Genomic DNA, 26,786 nt, shown 5'->3' with positions numbered 1-26,786 from the left:
CTTTTTTCTAACCTCTGCCCTGAAGTGTTTTCTCAAAAGTTACCATTTCCTAAAATCTACTGGCATGGAAAATTGTGATTGTTATATTTCCTGAAAATATTTTGCTTTGTTTATTTTTAAAAATGCAAGAAAATAAAGTAAATGTTTTCTTACATTTTTTTTTTAAATGTAAGAAAACAAATTTAAGAAAATTTACTGTGAGAAGCAACTCCTTGCCTGTTGGTGCCTGCTGACCATAATATTAAGGTTTCTTCAATAGATGATGAAAGTTGGTGCCAAACATGGAGGGTATGTGTGAGAGTGTGCAAGTGAGTGTCTATATATGAGTGTGTTGTGTTTGTGAAGGTATCTGTTTAAGAATAGTGTGTATATCCAGGTATGTATTAATACTGGATATTATTAATATTGGATGATGTTAATACTGTACAGACCTGTGGCTATACTTATTTCCTCTGTCATCTCTGCTTTTGACCAGCCCAGTTTCCTATCAACTTGTCTGTTCTTTACATTCTTCCCATGTCTCCCACAAAATTATAACAAAAAATGAAAGCTGTAAGATAGACCATTCTCCTACAAGCTCAATTTTAGAATATTTAAATAAGGCTCAAAAAAAAAAAAAAAAAAAAGAAGCCAGTGTTGGATTGGGAAACAGAGTAGTGATTGTCATTTATGGAGCCAAGCACTATTCTGAAAGCTTTGTCTGTAAGAACTCAGGTGCTCATCAAGACAATATTACCAGGTAGTAATTTTGTAGATGAGGAAATCCAGGAAAAGAACTGGGAAGTAACCTTAAAAAGTCACATATGGTCTAAGGGATAGAGCCAAGATTGAAAGTCAGGGTCTGAATATACGAATACGAATCCTATGCACACAACCTCTCTGTTCAGAAACCATGTTGATATTGGTTTTTTTTTTTCACCGTATCAACCCCCTTTGTGTAAATCTAAACATCTGTACTCTTTAGCCCCAGATACTGACTGTATTTAATCTTGAGAAGGATTCCAAAACACTGCCCTCTACTTCTTTTCTATATTTTATGGGTTCACAAAAGCATATTATGAATATGAGAGCTTTTCTATAATACTAGCTAAAATGCCAATCTTACTACTCAACCCTAATCCACTTAGTATAAACATAGTCTATATGTTTCTACTAAGGACATATACCTGTTTTACCTATAATACCACATAAACCCACAATCTGCAAAGTCAAAAATAGCACCATAAATGCCATTGTAGAGTAATAAACACAATCATAGGTGGTATAACTTTCCAATTTGAAATCTCTGTATGTAACTCTATGTATAACGAGTCTGAGAACAATAAGAATTATTTGCAGAAAAAAGATGATTTCAGTATGATGAAAGGTAACTTCATTCTATTCATATATAATATATATGTAAATATCATTATATTCTTTATCTGTGTTTTTCACACCTCCCAGGGTCATCCATATCTAGACTAAGATGTCCTAAAGATAAATATTTCTTATTTGATCTTACCATAGTTTACACACTGGCATCTCAAAACAAATCTCTATGCCATAGAATTAAGTATGAGACAACTACATTAAAAAAAAAAATTTTTTTTTGATGAAGGTGGGAAAAGGGTGTTTATTACTCAAGGCCAGAGGAACATATGATAACACTATGTTTAGTTTAGTATCATACAGGAACACTGAGAAATAACTCCTGTTCAGTTCAATTCAGTCGCTCAGTCGTGTCTGACTCTTTGCGACCCCATGAATCATAGCACGCCAGGCCTCCCTGTCCATCACCAACTCCCGGAGTTCACTCAAACTCACGTCCATCGAGTCAGTGATGCCATCCAGCCATCTTATCCTCTGTCATCCCCTTCTCCTTCTGCCCCCAATCCCTCCCAGCATCAGAGTCTTTTCCAATGAGTCAACTCTTCACATGAGGTGGCCAAAGTACTGGAGTTTCAGCTTTAGCATCATTCCTTCCAAAGAACACCCAGGGCTGATCTCCTTTAGAATGGACTGGTTCCTGTTTGTCACTTTATTATTAATACAAGCATGTACTCAGTTGCTAGGTCTTGTCCGACCTTTGGGACCCCTTGGACTGTAGCGTGCCAGGCTCCTCAGTTCATGGAATTTCCCAGGCAGGAATACTGGAGTGCGTGGCCATTTCCTTCTCCAGGGAGTCTTCCCAACCCAGGAATCGAACTCATGATATCTGCTTTTCCTGCTTTGCAGGCAGATTCTTCACCACTGAGCCACCTGTGAGTGGAGAAGATAGGTAACCCTCTAAGTCAGTAGTTGGCAAATGTTTTCTATAAAGGGCCAGATAGTAAATATTTTAGTATTTGCAGGCCATCTGGTTTCTGTTGTAACTGCTCACCTCAACCAGTATAGTTCAAAAACAGCCATAGACAATACATGAATGAATGGGTGTGGCTATATTCAAACTAAACTTTTTTTTTTTTTTGACAAAAATAGGCTGTAGGCCATCTTGGGCTAGCTTACTTATCTTGTCCTAAGTTATAGGTTCACTATGCAATTCATTTCAACATGTACTTAATAAGTTATTAAATTGGGTAAGGCATCATGTGGAATATAAGAAAAATGTGTGACAAATTTACCACATTCAATAATTTTTATAATTTTTTGGATAGAGTATGATGCCTTGTGGGAAGAATTAGGTAAGAAGCAATTGTAAGATCATATGAAAACCTGAAGAGTTTATCTTAAATATACTCTCTTAGGGCTTTCCAGGTGGCACTAGAGGTAAAGAACCTGCCTGCCAATGCAGGAGACATAAAAGACATGGGTTCGATCCCTGGTTTGGGAAGATCCACTGGAGAAGGAAATGACAACCCACTCTGGTATCCTTGCTTAGACAATCCCATGAACAAAGGAGCCTGGTGGGCTACAGTTCATGGGGTCGCAAAGAGTCAGACACAACTGAAGTGACTTAGCACTCAGGCACACACACACATATACTGTCTTAAATTGACTGCCACAAGATCATAGATATAAAAATGGGTTGGGACCTCAAGCTTAACCCCCATTCGTTCAGTCACTTATCAAATACTCTGGAGCATCAAGTGAGGAGCACTCTGGAAGGCTTAAGTTAACAATGAACAGCTCATATAGTATTAGTCAACTCAGTCATGTCCGACTCTTTGTGACCCCATGGACTGTAGCCCGTCAGGCTCCTCTGTCCATGGAATTCTCTAGGGAGGAATGCTAGAGTGGGTTGCCATTCCCTTCTCCAGGGGATCTTCCTGACCCAGGGACCAAACCCTGATCTCCTGAATTGCAGGTAGATTCTTTACCATCTGAACCACCAGGGAAGCCTGAACTTCTCACAGAGTCGCAAAACACCTCACAGAGTTGCAGAATAAAGGTGAACCCAAAATCAAAACAAAGCACATGACACATTGTAAAGGCCTCATGTGGTCCAGGCCCTGCCTCCCTATAGGCTCATTATTTTTATTATTGCTCCCATTTTGCAGTTGAAGAAAATCAAGTTCAGAGACTTCAGCATCATCTATTTAAGGAAGCTACTCCAGATTCTTCAAGAGAAAGATAATTCTCTCTCCTGCAGGTAGCCATCTCACCCTTATCTTCCTGCCGGGCTCTGGCTCCATGAGCTGCTCTCATCGGCACTGTCATTGTGCAGATCTGCAAAATGGGAGTAAAGACGCTTACCCTTTTCTTACCTGCATCCTGAAATCAGACGCTGTTTGCTCTGGAAATACAGACCCCTTAATTATGTTTTGTTTTGTTTTGTTTTGCTAGTTGAGTTTGTTGAAGTTGCGAAATTATTTACTAATTGATGGGGATTAGACTTTCCAAACGTTGTCTACCCAATCAACCACACAGAGCTACTTTTTCACTTCCTACTCTGCTTAAAGAGATGCACACTGAATTGCCAATATCCCCAGTGCTCCCTAGATTCGCTGGAGACAGAACCACTTGAACTCCCTAGTAAAATACACTTTCTGTACATTTACTTCACACATTTACTTTGATTTTTAAGCCTGCGGTTTAAGAAAGCCGTATCTGCTTTTCTGATTTGTGCTTTATTCATTTTTGTGCCCTTGAGTGATATTTAGTGTCATAGGAGAAAAAGAAATGTTAATACTAGGCATAAAAGTTGCACTCTGTCAATAAAAATCAGCTCATTTTCTGGGTTCTGAACCCCACTCTTCCTTCTTCCTCCTGGACTCGGAGCAGCAACCGATTTGTAAGCTGCTTGGCGGCCCTCATAAGCCAGAGCATACACTAAAGGACATCCTGGCCAATTAATACCCATTGAGTGAGAAGCATTTATTTTTAAGTTGGAAAGGTAGGAAGATGATAGGAAGTTCTAAAAACCCTCTTCCAGTCTCAGATCCACATCCTTCTGTCACGGGGAGGAGCAGAGAGCAAGGGTCAGTGTCAACTTGCCATCAAGGCAGAAAATCCAGAAGGACTGATTTCTGGCTGTGAAACTTGCTCCCACAAAAGCCCTGGAGTAAGACCTTACCACTGCCTAAGGTCCCAACCCCACTGCTATCACAATAATCCCAAGGAAATATAAAAAGATGAGGAAGGACAGTGCTCACTCATTTAATATGCTTTCCTCTCTTGAAAGTTAGGACATCCTCTTTCTTGGGTCATGGAAGCTGGATGTTCTCTTGGTCTTTGGTCTCATTCTGATGTCACTGTTCATGAATATCAGAAACTACTTTGAAGAGTGTGGACATGGAAAATAGCAAGATAATTCAAAATGCACCTCACATGATATCAAGGCCTTAATCTGACCACATTCCCTCATAGCATGGCTCAAGTGATAAAATGTAAAATTGAAGGAAATGTATAAAAACATGCCATCACGCTTGTGTAATCAAAATACCAGATGAATACTGAATGACTAGTAAACAGAAGCGTTTAGCATTTAGTTTTCACTTTTGGTTATTCTCAGCATATATCATTTGTTGTAATAAAGGGCAGACAGCGTTGAATAGAATCAGATGGTGATTTAATTTCAATCTTTAAAAAGAAAGAAGGGTTGGAGTGAGGAGAGATTTTGCTTTTTGTTTCAGTTTCTGAAACTCCTGTAATTATCTGCAATTACCTATTATGTCTAAATTGGTTCTCAAAGATGTAGAACCTACTTTCTGTTCTTAAAAAAAAAAAACAAAAAAACTGTACAAAATATGCAGTTTAAGAAGGGAACAGTTTGAGTGGGGAGAAAAATGAGGCTACAGCTGTAGGATTTTGTTATGCTTTCGTACCAAATCACAAAACCCATTAAATTATTTATCCTACAGGCAGGCGTTGTACTGCAAACGTTGAATACAATTGAAGATTCCAGGAAAAGAAATGTGTGCATTTAAATTGTCTCTGATTTAAACAATCCCTAATTTCATTAGCCTTAAGTTTTGTTTGTTTTTTTTTTTCCTTCAAGAAATAAGAGTTCAGTTTTGGTACAGGGCTGCAAATGACACTAATATTTTTTTCTTTCCTTAAAAACAGGCTATTGAGTATTAAGCCATGTAGAGGCATGAATCCATATATATATGTGTAAGGTATATACACATTCATGGCGATCTGCAATATGCCCCCAAAGAACTGACAATGCATCTGACATATCCTTGGCTCCTCATATATGCATATATATTGGTTTACTCTATTTCACTTCCATTGTTACTCCTGCTACTATGTTACAAATGAAGATATCCTCCAGGATTCAGGTTTATAAAGCAGATTCTTTTTCCCAGGTGAAGAAAACATAAATCTATCAAAGGTTGGGTCACATGGGCGAAAGCTCTCTCTCAAGTCATAGTTTTGGGTTCATTTGAAAAATCTGAGCTTTGCTATCCTCTGTAATTAAAACTCTTCTGTCTTAAGATTTATTGGTGCAGTAGTGAATGTATTTTCAGAATGTTTCTTTACAGCAGCTATTGGAAATCTCTAACTCTGCCTCAGGCAGGATGCCGCGGCTGCTGTACTTTTTGGGGTCTATTCTCCCCATGATAAATGAGCTTACCTTCAAAGATAAGTTACAACAACTCTCGGAGGGGAAACCCTTATTACTGTTAATATACGTTAGTCTCTGTCACTGCGTTTCAAATGCTGTTGCATGGAAAAGGAGTCACACAAGACTGCTTACCTGTTCCTTTGTCAATAGAGTCAGGGTATGCAGATGCAGAATTTAACAGAAATACTAGATAATTATTTCTTTCCTAAGTCCTAGCTATTTTCTTTGTGTGTGGGGAAACCTGGATATTTACTACTATGCAATCCACTTGACACCACCGATATGCATGTGTACGTATGTATATGTGCAAAACTCAACCCTTATGACGCTCAAAGTATTATTTTTCTATCTGAAGCAATCAGTACTGTACAGACGTGGCCCAACTCAGAGATTCCTTAAAGTGAGATTTTATTTCATTCAAATCCTCCATGATCTCCACAACACTATATGATTTTAATGTGATTTTGCCTATTTCAAATTTCATAGTTTATGTCTTCCTTTCAAAGTACTTCTTATTCCCAGACATTTCTATACTCTAGCCCCTTCTCTAAACCTATGCTCCCTGAAGTTGGTTAGAGAGGAACATCTGAAAGAAAAAGTGAAACTTGTAGTTTTGGCGAGTTCGGGCTTCCCAGTTCCCAGGAGGAGGAGTGCTCCCCTCCCCCACGGTGCCTCAGCGCTCCTGGGCACAGGGTATCGGTCCTCTAGGCTAATGAATGTTTCCCCTCTTCCTAGGTTGTTAGCAACATCTAGATGGATGGGTGTGTGCGGAGTGGAGCCTGGCCCCTTCTCCTTTGAAAGGGTTAAAATGAAAAGGGGGCTTGTTGAAACTGGGGAGTCGCGAGGGTGGGGGAAGGAGGGAAAGGCAAAAGGAAAAAGAAAAGGTTAGTGTTTTCTGTCCATTAAAGAGAGTATTCTGTTCTGAAACCGAATTGGTCATGCATTCCAGAAGCGTTTCCTGGTAGAGGGGGTCTGACCGGAGCACCTGCTTTGCTATTGTACAAGGTCTGCGCTGCTCTGCTCCGGCCCCTTCTTTTATACGAAGGGGAATCTGTCACTTATTACAGACAGATTGCTCGTGGGGCCAGAACGGCTGTGCACACCACCGAGGGATAGGGAAACACGACGACCGCCTGCATCTCCATCCAAGCCGTCCTGCACACACAGCTTTGTTTTCACCTCTCTTAAAAATATTGACCTGAATTCCTCATGACATCACGTTGAAGTCCTCCAACAAATGAAACCAGCTGCACCCAGGGTACAGATAGGTTCGTATCCCAAGCTAAAGAGTAAGAAATACAAAGAAAGGGTGGGAGTTAGGGGTTTGGCGTTTCCGGAGCCGGAAGAAAAAGGGGGTGTCGTCGCCATAATACACGCCGCAGGTGGAATCTATTAGCTCCCGTAAGACGGGAGGTAAAACACTGGACTTGTTCTGTGAATCCTGGGAGGAATTCCCCGGGTGTCCCAGCTGTGTTTTTCTGCGCCACACAGAGTACCTCTATGGGTTTATGCCCTGGACAACTCAGCACTGAGGAAGGACACCTTATCCAGAAATGATGTCATAGCCTTACTGCTGCATGTTTCAACCAGTTATTATTTTTTTTTAAAGGCACGTTGCTTAAAAGACGCACAGGTTGCGAAAAAAAATTTTTTTAATGCATGCTTTAACGGATTAGTCGGTTCCTTTCATCTAGTCATTTTTGTTTTCTTCTTTATTCAAGAAATGCATAATGAACAGAAGAAAACTAATTTTTTTGTTTTTGCATTCTTGTTAATGTTATGTATGTGGAAGGGAACTTGCTGTGATAAAATCCAGTTGTGGAGGATACACATTGCCCTGTGGCTATCTGTTCAGATTAATGAAAGGTGGCCTTTGTAACCAAATCTTCCAATCCCAGGGTCACCCTCTCTGGCCGTCTAGAACTGTCCTGCTGAACATGAGACAGAAAGACAAATTTTAAATATGCTAGACTTCGACATCTTGGCTGATGTCTCTGGATAGATGTTAATTACAAGAAAAAAAAATGATAGCAGAAATACATATAGTATAGAAAATGTCTATTAAAAAATCTGTGGTTTTTTAATCTTAATTTTTTTGTGAAAAGGTTTAGTTAGGACAGACAAAGAGTTACACAGAACACCCCTACCCCCTTGTGGCAATGGCACTTGTAAAATGGAAATTTCATCCTTTAGAACTGTTGAGACATTTGTACTCAGAAGAACCTGAATTAGACCTTAAGGCACTGCCTATTCTGTTGAAGATCGAAATATGTAAAAAGATAGATGACTGCCTGGCTCTCAGGGAGAAGGAAACAGGTCTGAGGGATTTTGCTTTTGGACAATTTTGAATTTTATTTTGGTTCAGGTTGCAACACATTAAATGTATGTAGTGTATTTAATCATTGGGCATCCTGGCTAAAGATAAAGACCTCAGAATTTATTTATTTAATCTTAGATATTTGTTATCCTACTCAATTTATCCGACTAAATTTAAAAGTAGATATTTATCCTACTAAAATAAATAAAAACTTCATAGTTTATAAAAAGCTATAACCATTAACTCCTGTAATGTTCCCCATTAGTCCAGAGGGTGGTTTGTAGTTCTTTTAGTTGTATAGTTTTGCAGTTGAACACTGACTTTGCAAATAAAGTTGTTCAGTCACTCAATCGGGTCCGACTCTTTGCGACCCCATGAACTGCAAAACTCCAAGCTTTCCTGTCTTTCACCATCTCTCAGAATTTGTTCAAACTCATGTCTGTTGAGTCGGTGATACCATCCAACCATCTCATCCTCTATTGTCCCCTTCTCCTCCTGCCTTCAGTCTTTCCCAGCATCAGGGTATTTTCCAGTGAGTCAGTTCTTTGCATCAGTCTGTCATTTGAAGGAGAAACATCTTCCTTCCTCTCAACTATTTTGTTTGATTCTCAGAATAAGCCTATGAGATAGACAGGTTTGAAAAGGTGATCCAAAGGGAAACTGTCATGTAGTCTTAGCCATTCTATCAAAGCAAGTACACAGATCCCCAATGAATCAGTGATAAGGGTGATTTGCATTTTATTTCATTAAGTCATAGGACATAATATTAGCCTAGATTCAACAATGAAGATGTGAGGATTATTTGGGTATTATGATCTTACAAGCTATCACTAAGCTTTTTGAATGAAGAGATACTTTCTGATTTAAGTTTTCCACTTAATGAACTTTTCTGGATTATTCAAGTATAATAATTTTCATAACCAAGCTAATATTTTTGTAGAATATTTGAGCAGTTCTTTAACTGATGGTTTCAGCTCTCTAGGGGTAGCCTTTAAAATTAAGGAATATCTTCATTAGACCTATACTGTGTGGTAAACGACATAGAAAATTAAAAATGTTACTGCCACTGATAAAGTTGATGCTCACTGCCTATAAGGTGGTGGGCTGTATACTTTTCTGACTTAAGTAATAAAATGATATTTATTAGCAAGGAGAATCGCATGGGGATTTGCTGGACTACTTGGAGGTCAGGATGTGGACTTGAGCTAGAATCAGGGACAGTTGAGGACAGTAAAACGTGATGGCCCCTCTCTTTTCTTCCATTTTTGACCCAGCTGTTCACTAACGGCAATTTCCACCTGGCGCAAGGCAATTTGGGGGTCCCTTTTTATGAGAATGATGCTATTACCCAGAGCCACTTTCCCCATTCCAGTAATAGGGTGCCTCTTCCTGAAGCTCTGTGGTTAGCAGTATTGGTCATGAAATTTCTAAGCACCTACTTGAGAATCTGTTCTGACAAGTGAAATTATCAGAGCTTAGAAACTGCACCTGAAATGTGTTGGTGTGGAACTACTAATATTTATTTCATCTGTGGCTTACTGATATTTATTTAATGTACTGTTTATCAAGTTTGTTTTGATCCTGGGTTGTTTTTCTGTAACATAGATCACTGGCTTACAGATCTAGTGGCAAATGGAGCAGAACACTCTTTGGTCTATGTGATAATAGATATCTTTAACAGGCTACCCCCACCACCGATGCTTTACCTTATTTAGTTGTCAGAGCAACCATATGAGGTGAGTACTTTCATCACACTGATTTACCACCAAAGAAACTGAGGCGTAAGAAGCTTTAGTATCATGCAAAGCCACATAGCTAGGATATGGCATACTTGGTTGCAGGTTCAAAAACTCTTACTCTATGGATCACACTCTTAATTACTATGTTGCTGCTAAGTCGCTTCAGTCGTGTCCGACTCTGTACAACCCCATAGACAGCAGCCCACCAGGCTCCCCGGTCCCTGGGATTCTCCAGGCAAGAACACTGGAGTGGGTTGCCATTTCCTTCTCCAATGCATGAAAGTGAAAAGTGAAAGTGAAGTTGCTCAGTCGTGGCTGACTCCTAGTGACCCCATGGACTGCAGCCTACCAGGCTCCTCCATCCATGGGATTTTCCAGGCAAGAGTACTGGAGTGGGGTGCCATTGCCTTCTCCGAATTACTATGTTATATGGCTTCTATTTAGTATTTCTTCATTGCTGGGAGTGCACTGAATACTCACCATGACGGCCTACATGCAAATGCTTGAATAGAACTCACCATACAGTATGGGAAATTTTTATGGAGTTCATACCCTTCTGCTGAGCCTGCTGGCCAGGCTATCACTAACTTAGTGTGTGACTTTAGATACCATTAGGTCCCCAGGGTCTCAGTATCTTGCCCTGGAAAGTGGTCCCAGAAAGAAGCAATCCCTCCCAGGGGGAATAATGACATAGGGAATCAGGTTAACTGGCCTTGTAAGCTCTTCCCTGGGAATGAGCCATGTTCTTGCAGAAGCTGAATGGTTATCTCAGGTGATACAGACAACAAGAGCATCATCACTTCTGTGCCTTAAATATTTACCAAACATCCCAAAAGCCTCAACACCTGCCCATCCCAGGCGACACTCCGAGGCCTCTGCCCTTCTAGCATTTTATGGTTTATTGTGGTAAGATGCCAGGTATTCAGCCAGAAAGCTCACTCTTCTTAATCGTATTGTGGGGTTTGGGGATGCTGGTGGTGTTTAACTTCTTGAAAGTTAAAAAAAACGTCTAAGAGTATGGCAAGTCCATGTTAGGAACTGCTGGTTTTACTTTGTCTCTAACTTGCAGTTTTTAATATTGCAGCCTGTTTTATATTTTATTCATCTACTCATTCACAAAATAAGTCCTGAGACTACTCCACATTCATGGAGCTGTGACAGTGAACTTGAGATCCAGAGAGCTGTGGTCTGTGGGAACTGTCAGAGAGGAAAAACCTAATGATCTGTTCTTTTACAGAAGTTACTAATACCCAGTGTACATTTTAACTTGCACTCTATGGGATGGAAGTGACCTTATAGTTATAGGCAAACTACCAGGGGCTAGGCATTGTGGTAGGTCCTTTACATAGAGCTTCAATATTATGAGATTGATGTCATTTCTCCATTGTTATCTATTATTCATAAATAAGAAAATGAAAGCTCAAGAAATTATGAAGGCAGGTACAGGTCAAGCAACTCAGGGAAAGTGAGTAGGCTGGCTTCAGAAGTTCATGCTCTTGTCGAAAACTAGAGCCCCCTGTTCATTCTTGTAATTCTGAGGATAGACTCTTTGTAATACTGGTTTTAGGAAGAGCCACTGAGGAAGTAGTAATCTTGAACCATAAGTCACAAAACCTGGAATCATTAGAGAGAAACTTTGAGAAAGAGTCATGGAACAGTCATGCACTAAGTCCCTCCATATAGAATGTATTTTCTAGAAGTTAGCATTATATAATGTCTGAATTCTCTTCCAGTCAGAGCTCAAAATATAGGAGGTGCCTGAAAGATCAATTGATAGATACATAGATAGATAGTTGATAGTTAGACAGAGATAGTAGATAAATGATAGATAGGTAGATAGAGAGATAGATGATAGATAAAATAGATAGATGATAGATAGGTAGATAGATAGATACTGGTGTGAGAGGAGTAGGAAGTGATAAAGAAAGAAAGAAAGAAAGAGAAGTCACTCAGTTGTGCCTTTGCAACACCATGGACTGTAGCTGACCAGACTCCTCCATCCATGGGATTTTCCAGACAAGAATACTGGAGTGGGTTGCTGTTTCTCCAGGGGATCTTCCCGATCCAGGGATTGAACCCAGGTCTCCCGCACTGCAGGCAGACTCTTTACCATCTAAGCCACCAGGGAAGCCCAGGAAGTGATAAAGAGTCATTATTACATTGAGGGAAATAATTGGATGTTTAAACCTGCAAGGGACTTTGGGGCTCCACTCACTGAAACTCATTTAATGTCACACTCATTCTCCAGGACATGCCAACCCAAGGATTAAAATGGAGCCTTGGTAGTCTTATCTCTGTTGTTACCACTTGGATTTGATTGAGAGAAACCATCAGCCCACTATTTTTGGAAGGTCCACCCGTGGTAAAGAATCTGCCTGCCCATGCAGGAGAATGGAAGAGATGTGGGTCAAAGATCCTCTGGAATAGGAAATGGAAACCCACTCCAGTGTTCTTGCCTGGAAAATTCCATGGACGGAGAAGCCTGGCAGGCTACAGTCCATGGGATTGCAAAGAGTCAGACACAACTGAGCGACTAACACTTCACCCATAGATACCTGATTCTTAGTATCAGAAGTCTCCTTCAAGGACTTTTAACCTCCACTAGTTCCAAGGGGTCTGCCGTCTGTAAAGCCCTTGAAATTGCCTCCCCACAGCTACCCTTGCTCACCTCAAACTCTGGCTGCCTCCTGAGACTCCATCCCAGGCAGAACTCCAAAAATGACTGCCCAGGGAGAGAGAGATGAGTCTGCCACTTCTTAACTGAAGCCACCATCCCCAGGAGTTGAGAGACTTCTAAGTACATCTATCAAAAAATACAGTTTTTGACAATGTGGTCACAATATTCTTTAGACTCCAGAGGCAGCTTGAAGGAAAAAATTATCTCTTTAAGAATTTTTGCCCTGAGGAAATAACTCCTCCTATACCTTTAGACCAGAGCTCTCTAGATCACTTATGGAGACCGTATCTATTTCCTGAAACCAAAAGGAACAAAAAGGGGAACAAAACCTTTTAAAATCTTACTCCAACCATTTTTTTATTCATAACTAAGTTTAGAAAGCAAAGCTATAGGATCTCTTGTGTCTATTTGGATGTATGTATATCTCAGTGTGTGTCTTTTTTTTTTTTTTTTTTTTGATAATATTGCTGATTGCTGAGATCACTTTGTAAATGAACTCTAATCTAATTGGCCTTAAAAAAAAAAGTAAGTGCTTACAAGTCGAATAATTCTAAATACAAGAGAAAGTAACCTAAATGAATTTCAGGTTCTCATGAACTGGAAAATATTCACTATTAAATACCTGATATTAATGTTTATTTGTTGATCTAAATAATGTAGACATGTCTAAGAATAATTAACGTTAAGCAGAATATTTTCATTGTACCTAGGTTTAATGTAAGTTAAATATTATATCTGTTTGTCAGCAAGGAAATTACCTTGCTGAGTGAAGAAACTTTTAAAAAATGTAAATGAGATATAAGCCTTTCAGTTCAGTTCAGTTCAGTTGCTCAGTTGTGTCTGACTCTTTGTGACCCCATGAATCCACAGCATGCCAGGCCTCCCTGTCCATCACCAACTCCCAGAGTTTACTCAAACTCATGTCCATCAAGTCCGTGATGCCATCCAGCCATCTCATCCTCTGTCATCCCCTTCTCCTCCTACTCCAATCCCTCCCAGCATCAGAGTCTTTTCCAATGAGTCAACTCCTTGAATGAGGTGGCCAAAGTATTGGAGTTTCAGTTTTAGCATCAGTCCTTCCAATGAACACCCAGGACTGATCTCCCTTAGAATGGACTGGTTGGATCTCCTTGCATATGAGCCTTTAGATAAACTCTATTAAGAATAGTTATGCTTTAGGAATGTCTGTCTAAAATAGTCTATCCAGATTGGGGTAACTTGAACTTCTAAGAGTTGTGCTAAACTGAGTGTTGGAAGTCTATTGAATATTTAAGTCATTTCCAAATAAATTAAGAATTTGAAACATTTACTACTAAACACTACCTCTTACAGAGAAACTAAAGAGAGCTGACTTGTTTGAAAAGACCCTGATGCTGGGAAAGATTGAGGGCAGGAGGAGAAGAGGACAAGAGGATGAGATGGTTGAGTGGCATCATCAACTCAATGGACATGAGTTTGGGTAAACTCCGGGAGTTGGTGATCGACAGGGAGGCCTGATGTGCTGCAGCTCATGGGGTCGCAAAGAGTCGGACACGACTGAGTGACTGAACTGAACTGCAGTACATCTAATTGTGTCCAGGATGGCACAGTGAGTTTCTTTAGTTTGTTTTTGACAAACAGCTACATGTGTTTAGGGAAAAACTGAAGGTCATGGAGAATACCAATATCAGAGCAAAGATCAGAATCCTCAAAGTCAGTGTTAACTGGGCAGATGATGTTTTTCTATACTACAGTAGGCATTACGTCCCCAGGGGCAGGGCCATCTTTATATATCCAGGAGTCTAGTACATGTTGAACAAAATTAAACTTTTCTGACACTTTTTCTGAAGCTTGCATCACCAGTCAGTCATGAACATTGTATGCCTTACATCCAATAATTATCACTTTGTTGATTTTCTTAGCCATGGGTGGGCTCTCCTTTCCATCATTTGGCAAATGAACTCAGAATATCCTCTTGGAACTTTTCACCCATGGCAATCAGAGGGGCTGATGGCAGTTCAGAGGGAGGAGAAAGGGAGTGGCATAGATATACATGAGTTCACAATCTTCCAAATTCTTTATCCCAAGACCCACCATGGGCAGATACAAATGGGGGAAGAGACGGAGTATATTATACATAATAAATTTTGTCAAAGTTCTAAAACAAAAGATTGTCTAAGGAAGAAGCCAAAAGCCAGCAACTCTGGAGGAAGGTTTTGAATTATCAGTCTGGTGGACATGACACCTTCTAGAGAATGACATTTTATTTCCTCCTTCTTTAGTCAGTGCTTTGCTGTACTCATTCAGTCATATCTGAGTCTTTGTGACCCCATGGACTGTAACCTGCCAGGCTCCTCTGTTCATGGAATTTTTCAGGCAAGAATACTTGAGTGGGTTGCCATTTCCTTCTCCAGAGGACCTTCCCAACCGAAGGATCAAACCTACATCTCTTGCTCTCTTACATTGGCAGGCAGATTCTTTACCTCTGAGCCATCCGAAAAGCCCTTAGAGTCAGTAACTGGTTGGAAATAAGTGGAAAAATACAAGTCAACATTTAAACACAAGGACTCGACTCCCTGGCTTTCCCATGACATCTAGAAAAGCTGAATCACTGAGGCAGAGGAGCTGTGACTGTATGTGAGTGTATAGAATATAGGGTGCCTGCAAAGAGCCCCCAGCTTGCATCCTGGATCACTATAGGAGGCAACATTTTACTCTAAAGATTGTTATTGTTCTCCTGGGATTCTAGGTTCTTTTTATAGTACTGGGGAGCTGGGAATCCCCAATATTATATTAGTTAAAATGGTAACTGAGATCACTGTTTCTAAAGTAGCCTGGTTAATACTTGACAGGTGGCAGTGTTTGAAGGCTGCCTTCTGAGAGTGAGTTTACAAGAGCACCCCAGGCACCTCTGCAGAAGTATTTGTGCTAAATTCATAATCACTTTGTTATTATTTTTTTCTTTAGAGTCCAGTGTAGTTTACATCTGTTTGCCCCATGAGTCCACTCGTAAAACAAGAGTCAAATTAACAGTTTGTGAGGATTCTTAGGGACTTTATATGTTTGTGAAAATGAAACTAATTCAGCCTAACCCCAATATAACTGCTGCTGCATGCCGCGCACAGCGCCCTGGCACCCAGTGGGTTCCACTAACTGTGGTTGACTGACTGATAAACAAGTTCCAGGGTTCTAATTGGCCCAGGGCCTCCCTGGATGCTCTGGTGATATATTGCTTTGGGTGGAAGATCCAGCCTATATCACTCAGAAACAAGCCAAACAAAACTAAACAAAAAATATTCTTTTGTATGGATAAAACAGTTCTAATGCTTGAGCCTCCACAAGTTCCTGACCCCACTGTCCTTCCTGGGTAGCTCTGTGTCAGAGGCCCACAAGCAAAGCACTTAGATCCAGTGAGGATGTGTGAATAATATTAGCCTACCTGGAGCCACCTGGGGAGTCAAGAGAGGGCAAGTTCAGTTCAAGGCCGAGCCCTTGAACTTAACAAACATTCATGAGAAACTTCAGGCCAGGCTGGACATTGGAGATGTGGAGATAAAAGGCACATCTTTTATTTTTCAGAAGTCCAGTGGGGCAAATACATAATTAGGAGGCCGTGAGCTAAGTGCTTATCTGAGAGTTTGTGTGTGTGCATGCTAAGTCCTTTCAGCCGAGTCCAGCTCTTTGTGACCCTATGCACTGTAGCCTGCCAAGCTCCCCTGTCCATGGGATTCTCCAAGCAAGAATAGTGGAGTGGTTTGCTATGCCCTTCTCAAGGGGATCTTCCCGACCCAGGGATCAAACCTGCGTCTCTATGCCTCCTACACTGGCAGGCAGGTTCTTTACCACTAGCGCCATCTGGGAAGCCCTTTGGGAGGTTACATACAGGGAAATGCCTTGGAGGGTCACCCAGTACACTGGATGGTGGTGGGGAATGCACGGAACCTTTCCTAAGCTTTGAAGAAGAAATAGAAAGGATCCTGGTAAAGATGCTGGAGGGGCCCTAGAAGGAGAAGAAGAAGGTGAGCATAGAGAAAGACCGGGATCACTATCAACTACCTTGGATATGCATTCATTGTGCAGTTTGTAAAGGCCCTTCACAAAACAACCCCTCCACAATATTGGAACAGCCTATCACACTTGTAACAGAGAAGCACAAACCTAACTCGGTACTGGCTCTATCCCTTGTGCTCTGTAGCCTGTGCTTAGTCACGGTGGCTCTGCACCTTTTGTAAAAGAATGTTGTGTGTAGCCTGAAACACACAAGCATGCACGCTAAGGTGCTTCAGTTGTGTCCAACTCTGTGTGACCCCATGGACTGTAGCCTATGAGGCTTCTCTGTCCATGGGATTCTCCAGGCATGAATACTGGAGTGGGTTTCCATGCCCTCCTTCAGGGGATCTTCCCCATCCAGGAATTGAAACTGTATCTCTAATGTCTCCTGCATTGGCCAGCAGGTTCTTTACCACCAGTGCCCCCTGGGAAGCCAACAGGAGAGCCCATTCTCAAGGCTCTGACCTTTAAAGATATAACACTTTGCCATTAAAAAGTTGCAGAACAGATTCATGTTGATATATGGCAGAAACCAACATAATGTTAGAAAGCAATTATCTTTCAATTAAAAATATATAATTTTTTTAAAATGTGAAGAATAGAAAATAACAGTTTTCTTGGAGTTTATAGGAACTTTGTAACCAGACTTACATGAACAGCTCCAAGAACAAAGTATTCCAGCACCAAGAAGTTTGCAGACACCAACCACACTCCCCTCCCCTTTAGTATAAGAGAAGTCTGAATTCTAACTTGGGTAAGATGATTCTTTGGGACAGTTGTCCACCACCTTCTCAGTCTGCTGGCTTTCCAAATAAAGTCACTACTCCTTGCCCCACATCATCAGTGGTCCCCAGAGATCGGTATCCCACCAAATGAAGCCAAAGTTTCTCACCGTGTCTTTGAACATATAGACGTACAGTTCTAGGAAATTTACACAAGCAAAATTTGACATGCTAATGTGTGGAAGACCCAGGTATGGCTCATTACCAGGTAGCCCTACCACTAGGTAGAAGAAATCAGATTGGCCTGGATATTCTTTACTTCTCCTGAGACATGAATCAGAAGAAAAGAGCTAACCAGGTCACAGCAAAAATAAAGGCTGTACTTTTAGATCAGCTTCCTAACTTCAGTCATTATAACTCACAGAACTACATGAGAACTTTTTATATATGTTAGAATACTTACAAAATTATTTTGAAGCAAGAGCATCTGAACCTGAAAGAAACCAGTCCAACTTTAAAGAAACCAGGCAGCCAAACAATATGATTGTTAATTTAAGAAAAGAAGTGACATGGGTCTTACTGCCCCAGAATTGTACATCAAGTTAAAGGTACTACTATTAGAGTGTTGTTGCATATTAATTGCCTTAAGGGCTTTTCAAACTAGTTTGCAAAACCAATGGGTATTAATCTAGTTGGAAAATTCTGGAACTACCTTGCCTAAGCGGGCAGAAAGAAGGCCATAGAATATCTGTCCCTCTGGGGTTCTTTCTAAACCTATATGATGCCATAAAATTTAAAATGAAAGCAAAATAAAAATAACAAATTGCACACATTCCATTCACATACACTGATCCAGCGCCTCTAAGACGTCAGCCAAAAACAGAGGCAAATGGCAATGCCCCCACCCTAAAATTCTTGCCCAAACCCCTCAGCACGTTAAAAACAAACAAATGTCTCCCAAGTCAGCCCAGAATGGAAACCGCGATCGCTGTGCAGTGAGGAACCAAATTAGCACTAATTATACTCCGGCTTGCTGTGGTGCAGCCAGTGTGACTTCACGAGGAGAATGGCACCAGTGGCACTAGGTGGCATCATCCGACACATTTACAGACCATTAGCCATAGCTAATGTCATTTCAGAGGGCTTGTGTCCAAGTGGGGCGAGCACCCTAGGAGAGCCGCTCAGCCTGCGTGATCTGTGAGTGAAGCTCTGGGCTCCCAGTGACGAGGAACGGCTTGCACTGGGGGTGGGGGTCCATTCCTGACTTACTTCACTCTCTAAATGTAGGTCACTGTGGGCAAGTGGTATCCTGAATGCATGTTAAAAAAAAAAATCAAAACCCCAAAGCCTTCTAGAACCTTCTTTGTACTTTGATGGGGGCAGGGGAGTGTCATGTCAGGGAATGACCTTGCTTCATTAACTCATAGAAAGATCTCAATTCTTTCTCAGGCTGTCTGAGAATAGTAGCCATGGGATGCAGACATCACCTGCATAAAAGTGGTAGGCTTGTTTCCATAATTGGGGTTTCAGAATTAAGCCCCTATAGTCTAGCAGATTTCTATCAGAGGAAGATGGGCAAGTGGACTCTGAACTAAATAAGAAGCCAGGTTGGTGGGGATTCAAAAATGATCTTGGAATGTTGAGAACTGGGGCAGGAGAAGCAGGCCCCAGGGCGTTAGAAATGCGGAATCTCAGACCTCACTCCAGCCTTCTAAGTCAGAGCTTTCCTTCTAATAAGATCCTCAAGGGATTCCTGAGCATATTAACATTTGAAAATCACTGAGCTCTTCTATATCCTTGACTACAAGAATGTTTTATAAGACAAGGGGTCACTTCAAAAGCAAAAAGAATTTCTACACTCAGAGCTCTTTTTTCTGGACTTGGAGCTAGCCCTCCATCAAATCTCTTCTCATCACCACTCTCTCCCTCTGCGTCCTTCATTTCACCCGCCCAGGCCATCCATTCTGCCTGCCTGGCCTTCTGGATCCCACCAAGAAAATGCCCATGCTACAGTTGGAGCAGTGAAAGTGGGAAAGCCACTCAGTTCAGATCAGAAGAACCAAATCCAAGCCTTAGTTCTGCAGAATCCTGGAAATAAAGACTTTTCTCTAATAAATACCCATTTTCCTGGATGCAGAGACAAAAATGAAATAGTGTATGTAAGAGAACTTTATGAGCTATAAAGTATTAAAGCTATGCCTAAGGTCTTATTCCCCAAGGCACTATTTTTGAACACATGCTTTTCATAAAGGGGCCAGCAGTGTAGTGTAAAGGTTAACAGCGTGGGCTTAAAGCAGATTGCTGGGGTTCAAGTCCCAGCATTGCGAGTTGTTGGGTTGACCATATTTAACTCAGCTTCCTCATTTATAATAGAACCTCCCTACTACTGCGATTGGGCTGTCATGAGGAGTGAAAGAATTAATGTGTATGGCTACCCTAAACATGACATAAATGTCAGCTGGATCACTACTTGTTCATAAATGTTTGTAACCTCTGTAAATATCAGGTATGATTATTGCTAAATGTGGGTAACTTTATATCTGGGGATTTTATATACATCCTTTGTAAGGGAAACACAGAGACATTGGGCACATGATTGATATTTCAGAAAAAAAAAAGAAAAACAGACAGATAAATAGAGACCCAGAGATACAAAAACTTAGACTAAAAGGCAAGCTTAGGGAAAAGCAACTCTGAGAAGATAAATGGATAGATTTTATATTATTCCAGAAAAATAAGCATTTGAAGGATAAACTGCAAGCAAATGATTATTTGCCATAAATCAGAGCAAACATAGAGTAGAATCCTACTTCCGGTGACAGGCCACCTGCAGGGACAGAATTGACACTGTGCGTGGAGGCTAATTCTACATATTATATAAGTAAATCATTGTGCCATGGTCTTAAATAAACCAAATCATGTTGATAAGATGGCTTCCCTGGTGGCTCAGCAGTAAAGAATCCACCTGCAATGCAGGAGACATGGGTTCAGTCCCTGGGTCAGGAAGATCCCCTGGAGAAGGAAATGGCAACTCAGTCCAGTATTCTTGCCTGGGATATCCCACAGATAGAGGAGCCTGGCAGGCTGCAGTCAATGGAGTCGCAAGAGTTGGACACAGCTTAGTGACTAAACCACCACCACCACCACCACAGCACCATGTTGATAAGAACATGGTTTTATGCAACACAACAAAATTATGGAAATGCATTCAAATGTTTTACCTAAGATCTCCAAAAAGAGCTCTCTATGCTTATGTTTAATGCCATCAGTCTTCTTTCTGCATGGAAATTTTTGCTTTCAGTCACTAAGCCAGATCTTTGACTTTAAGTGATCCCTTCTTGGCTACATAGGAGACCACAAAGGTCCTGTCAAATCCTTCTGTGGCCAGGGGATCCCCACTCCAGTCATGGCTCCAGGGTCACCTTTTATTCCAGCCATGGCTTCCAGCTGCTTCCATCTACTTTCAGTCACAGTCCTCCTTCTCAGAATCTTCTGTCCAGTCTCCTTGGAGGGAGTTTTTGATATCTGCCTGGGTCGTGATTTTCCAGACAGCTGACTACTTCTGACTTCTCACTCTCTTTGCTACTCGCAGTTGCATCCCAGCCTCATCCAGCTACAGGGCTTCTGTTTTGGGGGATTTAGGCAGCCCCCTCCAAGTTCCTCGTGTACTTCTTCTGTACTCCTGGCCATCAGGTTAAAGACTGTGGTCTTAAAAGATGGTAGAATCCTCCTACTTCATAAACGTCCTGACGTTGGAGTACGGCTGATAGGAAAGTGACGATGATGATGATCAAGGCTAGTCCTAGGAGAATTTTCCACCCAGGGAATTGTGTTTTGCTTCACTCTTTTACTATCAGACTCTTCTCTACACTCTGGAAGCTCTCTTCCCTTTCCTCAACGTCCTCTTTCTGTCCCGTGTTGAGCCCAACACTGCACTATTATACTCCATTCTATTTACACTGGTCTGCCTTGGTGTCTGAAATTCTACCTTTATGCATCCATCTCTTAATGTAAATACCTCTCAGGGTAGTATCAGTAATTAAACCATTAATAAACATTTGGGAGAGACTGGTGAAAGGGGATCCAATACCTTAAAATGTTTAAGGTTTGACTAGATGGGACAAAATTCTACAAATTCTTATCAGAAGAGACCACCTTGTCAAGAGAGAAGGTAAGTGGGCTATCTAGTCAGGACTCAATCCTTAGGTGGCTGCATTTTTCAATAAATGAGACATAATGAGGGGATTCTGAGAAAAATCCAGTTAAATTCAGATGCTAATTACAGCAGTAAGATCATTGCCAGAGTTCTCTAAGCTAATTTTACATATGAAATTGTGTGGATTTGTGTTTAAAGCATGCAATTCTTTCTTAAGTCCAAAGAACTGCACAGGTTCGTTGAGAATTCCGTTAATAGCTTTGCTCACCAAAACCAGAGTGCTGGATCGAGTATTGTTATTAAAAACATGTGCTTTGGATGCAAATCAAACTACAATGAGATATCACCTCACGTGTGTTAGAATGAGCATCATCAAAAAGAGAAGCGGTACCCAGTGCTGGTGAGAATGTGGAGAAAAGGGAACACGTTAGCACGATTGGTGGGAGTGCAAACTGCACAACCACTCTGGAAACCAGTATGGAGTTTCCTCAAGAAACTAAAAATAGAACTGTATGATGCAGCAATTCTGCTTCTGGGAATATATTGAAGGAAATGGAAACACTATGTCAAAGAGTTATCCACACCCCCCTGTTCATAGCAGCACTATTTACAATAGCAAGAAATGGAAACAACCAAAATGTCCATCAAAAGATGAATAAATAAAGATGTGGACTACAAGGAGATGGCATATATACAAGGGAATACTGTTCAGCATTAAGGAAGGAAGAAATTCTGAAATCTGCCGCAACGTGGATGAATGTAGTGGATATTAAGTGAAATTTAATCAGACAGAAAAATAGAAATATTGCATGACCTTACTTACATGTGGCCTCTAACAACAAGAGCAAAACTCATATAAAATAAAATCGACTTGTGGTTACCAGAAGCAGGAGGTGGGGGAGGAAAAATAGGATGAAGGTGGTCAAAAGGTACAAATATTTGATGATAAGATAAGGAAGTACTAAGGATGTAATGTACAACATAATGACTATAGATAACCCTGCTGTATGTTATATATGAAAGTTGTTAAGAGAACAAATCCTGAGTTCTCACCATGAGAAACATTTTTTTTCTATTTCTTTAATTTTGTATCCATATGAGCATATGGATATTCACTTGTGATCATCATTTTGTGATGGATATAAATCAAATAATTACACTGTGAACTTTAAACTTATCCAGTGCTGCAGGCCAACTCTATCTCAATAAAGCTGGAAAAACTATGTGCTTTGATAAAGAGTAATTGAGGAACATTGGCATAAACTGTTTCTAGGAGATAGTTTTGGATCTGCTGGTCCAAGGAGTGCAGGCGTGAGCCCAGAGGGAGGCTACAGTCAGCTGATAAAAAAGATTAGGATTAATAATCATTTCTCTTCCTTGCCTTTGTGATAGTGCTTCCTCTGAGTGGATTGTATTTAGAGTATGGATATGTGAGCTAGAACTAAATAACAGAGAATGAAACTCTGCTGGTCTCCTCTCCCTTGTTTCTTCTCCCATCTCCACTGATTATGAGCATTTTGATTCAGACATTTCAAGGTTTCCGTGTGTTTTTCATTTCATTCAGGTGTGTGGCTTCTCTGTCTCTCTGCTACTCACCACCCCCTCTCTCTCTAACTCTCTTGAATTATTTAGTGTTTTTCCCCCAGATAATCTAAATTAGAGTTGTTGTTGTTATTGTTGTTGTTTTTGAAGAGGGGGGGGTGGGGGAATGGGAGGAAACTAAAAATAGTCCCTGAAGCCAGGATATATTACACCACCTGCTTTTGCCTCTGGTGGTGACTGGAGGTTCCTTTGTTGTCTTGCTTGATTGTTTCATTTATATGGCAGGTTAGACAGCAACAGACTTCTGTTATTGCCTTTTCTCAGTGGTGGATTTTTTAGGCTCAGATCCCCTGAGGCAGCCACTCCCCATCCACAGCTGGTGACAAAAGGTGCTGTTGCTCTCCGTACTTACACCTACAGGAGGAAGATCAACAGAGATGCTATTAAGTGGCATAGGGTGTCTCCATTTTTAACTGTTTAGGCTTTTGTCGAGAGGCAGAGAAAGAAAGAGGAGAGAGAGGGAGAAAGGACGCTGAATAGGTTGTATGTTCTCGATCTTTATGGACCACTTTTTTTTTTTTTTAATTATTTAACTTTAATTGAAGGATAATGGCTTTATAATATTACGTTGGTTTCTGCCATACATCAACACGAATCAGTGATAGGTATACATATGTCCCCTTCCCCTTAAACCTCCCACTCTATCCGACCCCTCCAGGTTGTCACAGAGCACGGGTTTGAGCTCCCCGAGTCATACAGCAAATTCCCACTGGCTGTCTATTTGATATATGTGGGTGCATGCATGCTAAGTCGCTTCTGACTCTTTGTGGCCCCATGGACTGTAGCCCGCCAGGCTCCTCTGCCCATGGAATTCTCCAGGTAAGAATACTGGAGTGGATGGCCATTTCCTTCTCCAGGGAATCGTCCCAACCCAGGGATCAAACCCGTGTCTCCCACCTCTCCTGCATTGGCTACTGCTGCTAAGTCACTTCAGTCGTGTCCCACTCTGTGTAATCCCATAGACGGCAGCCCACCAGGCTCCCCCATCCCTGGGGTCCTCCAGGCAGGTTCTTTACCACTAGCGCCACCTGGGAAGCCCATTTTACATATGGTAATGTCTGTTTCAGCGCTGCTCTCTCAATTCGTCCCACCCTCTCCTTGGACCACTTTTGTGAATGCTCCACTGCATGTTTCTTTATTCTACTCTTCTCACCTCCAGCTTCCACATCCCCTCCTTGAAAGATGCTCTGATGTCTGTTGCTATTTTTCAATCACCAGAAAAGATTGTTCAAGCAAATCACCAGAGAAATATGTTCCAGTGGAGAAGACATTTGTCAGGGGCAGGGTTTTCGCAATAGAGTCAGAGTATGAGGAACAGAAATTCAATCTTTAGGGCTGTTTTTAAAAGTTCTCCCAGGAACCTGGATCATTAGTTACTTTCTAACTTTCCATTACTCTTTTAGTTAGTGTAGACACAGGGCATCATCCTTGGCATAAAACTGGAAATGAGATTTATGGATGGAAAGGAAGTGAAACTTTGCAAAATTAAGCAGATTAGATGGCTCTGGTGATACCTCAGGTGATCAATTAGCACTGCAAATTGAGAGGAGACCCAAAGAATTTTGGTCATTAGGAAAGGGTAGCGTGCTTGCAGCGCTGTGTGTGCTAAGTCACTTCAGGCGTGTTCGGCTCTGTGTGACCCTATGGACTGTATCAGCCAGGCTCCTCTGTCCATGGGATTCTCCAGGCAAGAATACTGGAGTGGGTTGCCATTCCCTTTTCCAGGGGATCTTCCAGACCCAAGGATTAAATCGCATCTCTTAAGGCTCCTGCACTGGCAGGCTGGTTCTTTAGCTCTAGCTTCCAATCTTGTCTCTTTTCAGGATCTTGACTGCCTCTTTATTCCCTTCTAGTCCATAGAACTGAGAGCTAGGATAAGGAAACTCCAAATATTCATTAAGTTTTTTGTTTGTCTTTTTCCAAGGACACTAAAAGCAAGGTAAGGAAGAAGTGAATTCGCTCAGTCATGTCCGACTCTTTGCGACCCCATGGACTGTACCCTACCAGGCTCCTCCGTCCATGGGATATTCCAGGCAAGAGTACTGGAGTGGGTTGCCATTTCCTTCTCCAGGGGATCCTTCCCAAGCCAGGGATCGAACCTGAGTCTCCCACATTGCAGGCAGATGCTTTACCCTCTGAGCCACCAGGAGCACTGACAAGGAAAGGAAATGTAAGGTTAAAGAATCTCACCTAGTCTCTTCAGAGCAAGTTCAAACTAAGACGACTTTGAGCGCCTACTGCAGCCTCAGCACTGAGTTGTAAACTACCAAAAGAGACGTTTCACAATTTTTTTTTAAAGGAGGGAGCCCTGGAACCAGGTACCTGAATTTAAAACCATGATTTAGGGAATGACAAAGATCTTTAAGGAGATCACAAGAAAAAGGCAGGAGACTTGTAATCATAATGCAAGTCTCCAGGTGACTAAGTACACAGGTTAATCCATAAAGATCAAGGAGGCTGGGGTAATTGGAGATGGCCTGGGTGTGGTGATCATATCACTGTGAATTGAAAAATGAATATGATTTAGATTAGTGTTATAGAAGTATTATAGACAGGAATTTTAAAGTGGCTCCCTTCTGGACTTGCCTGGTAGTCCAGTAGTTAAGGATCCACCTACCAGTTCAGGGGACATGGGTTTCATCTCTAATCCAGTAAGATTCACTGGCCACAGCTAAAGAAAACCTGGAAGTTCCAGCACAGCCAATAAAAAATATTAATAAATGAATAATTTTTCAAATATATTAAAAACCCAAAATGTCTCCCTCCTGAAACCACAGACTATTGATATGAGCTACACCTGGCTCTTCTTTTAGACAACGCCATAAGACCTGGTTGTTTTCTCTTTTGAATAAACCTATTAAGTGCCAGTAAGTATTCCAAACTCACCTTCTGAGCAGAGTGAAACCTTGGCAGTGTCAGACCATAAAACCAGCATCAGAAAGGCCTTCCCCGTTCTGGGGCTTTCATCCCTCTCTTCTGGATTAGTCTGTAATGGGATTTTACAACATTTTAAAACTGAATCTCTTTCACAGAAACACAATGTTGAGAATCCCTACATCATTTATTTATAATTTCACCACTGATGCATGTTACAGGGTAAGAAAATTTTAGAAATAAAATATGTTTAAAGACTGTATATAACAAAATGGTCTGATAAATATAATAAATGTAATAAAACTGTCTGATAAATTCCAATATAGTATATAGTAACATTTATTACATGTAAATGTTTTTTACTAAACATTTGTATATAATAAATGCTATATTTTACTTATTCCCATTTAATAATTCTGCACTGTTTAATTTACTCCACTTTTCTTTTCTGTTATGGTTTGTTCCAGGATACTGAATCTCGTTCCTGTACTCTACAGTGGGACCTTGTTGTTTATCTATTATATATGTATATATAGTATATATTTTTATATATTTATATATGTATTATATATATATAGGAGTTTTCTGCTAATCCCAAACTCCTAATTTATTCCCCCTCAACTCCTTTTCCCTTTGGTAACCATATGTTTATTTCACATGTCTGTGAATCTCTCTGTTTTG

Source organism: Bos mutus, chromosome 23 (assembly GCF_027580195.1).
Source record: "Bos mutus isolate GX-2022 chromosome 23, NWIPB_WYAK_1.1, whole genome shotgun sequence".
NCBI lineage: Eukaryota > Metazoa > Chordata > Mammalia > Artiodactyla > Bovidae > Bos > Bos mutus.
The sequence above is the reverse complement of the archived record's forward strand: the minus strand, read 5'-3'. Positions refer to the sequence as shown.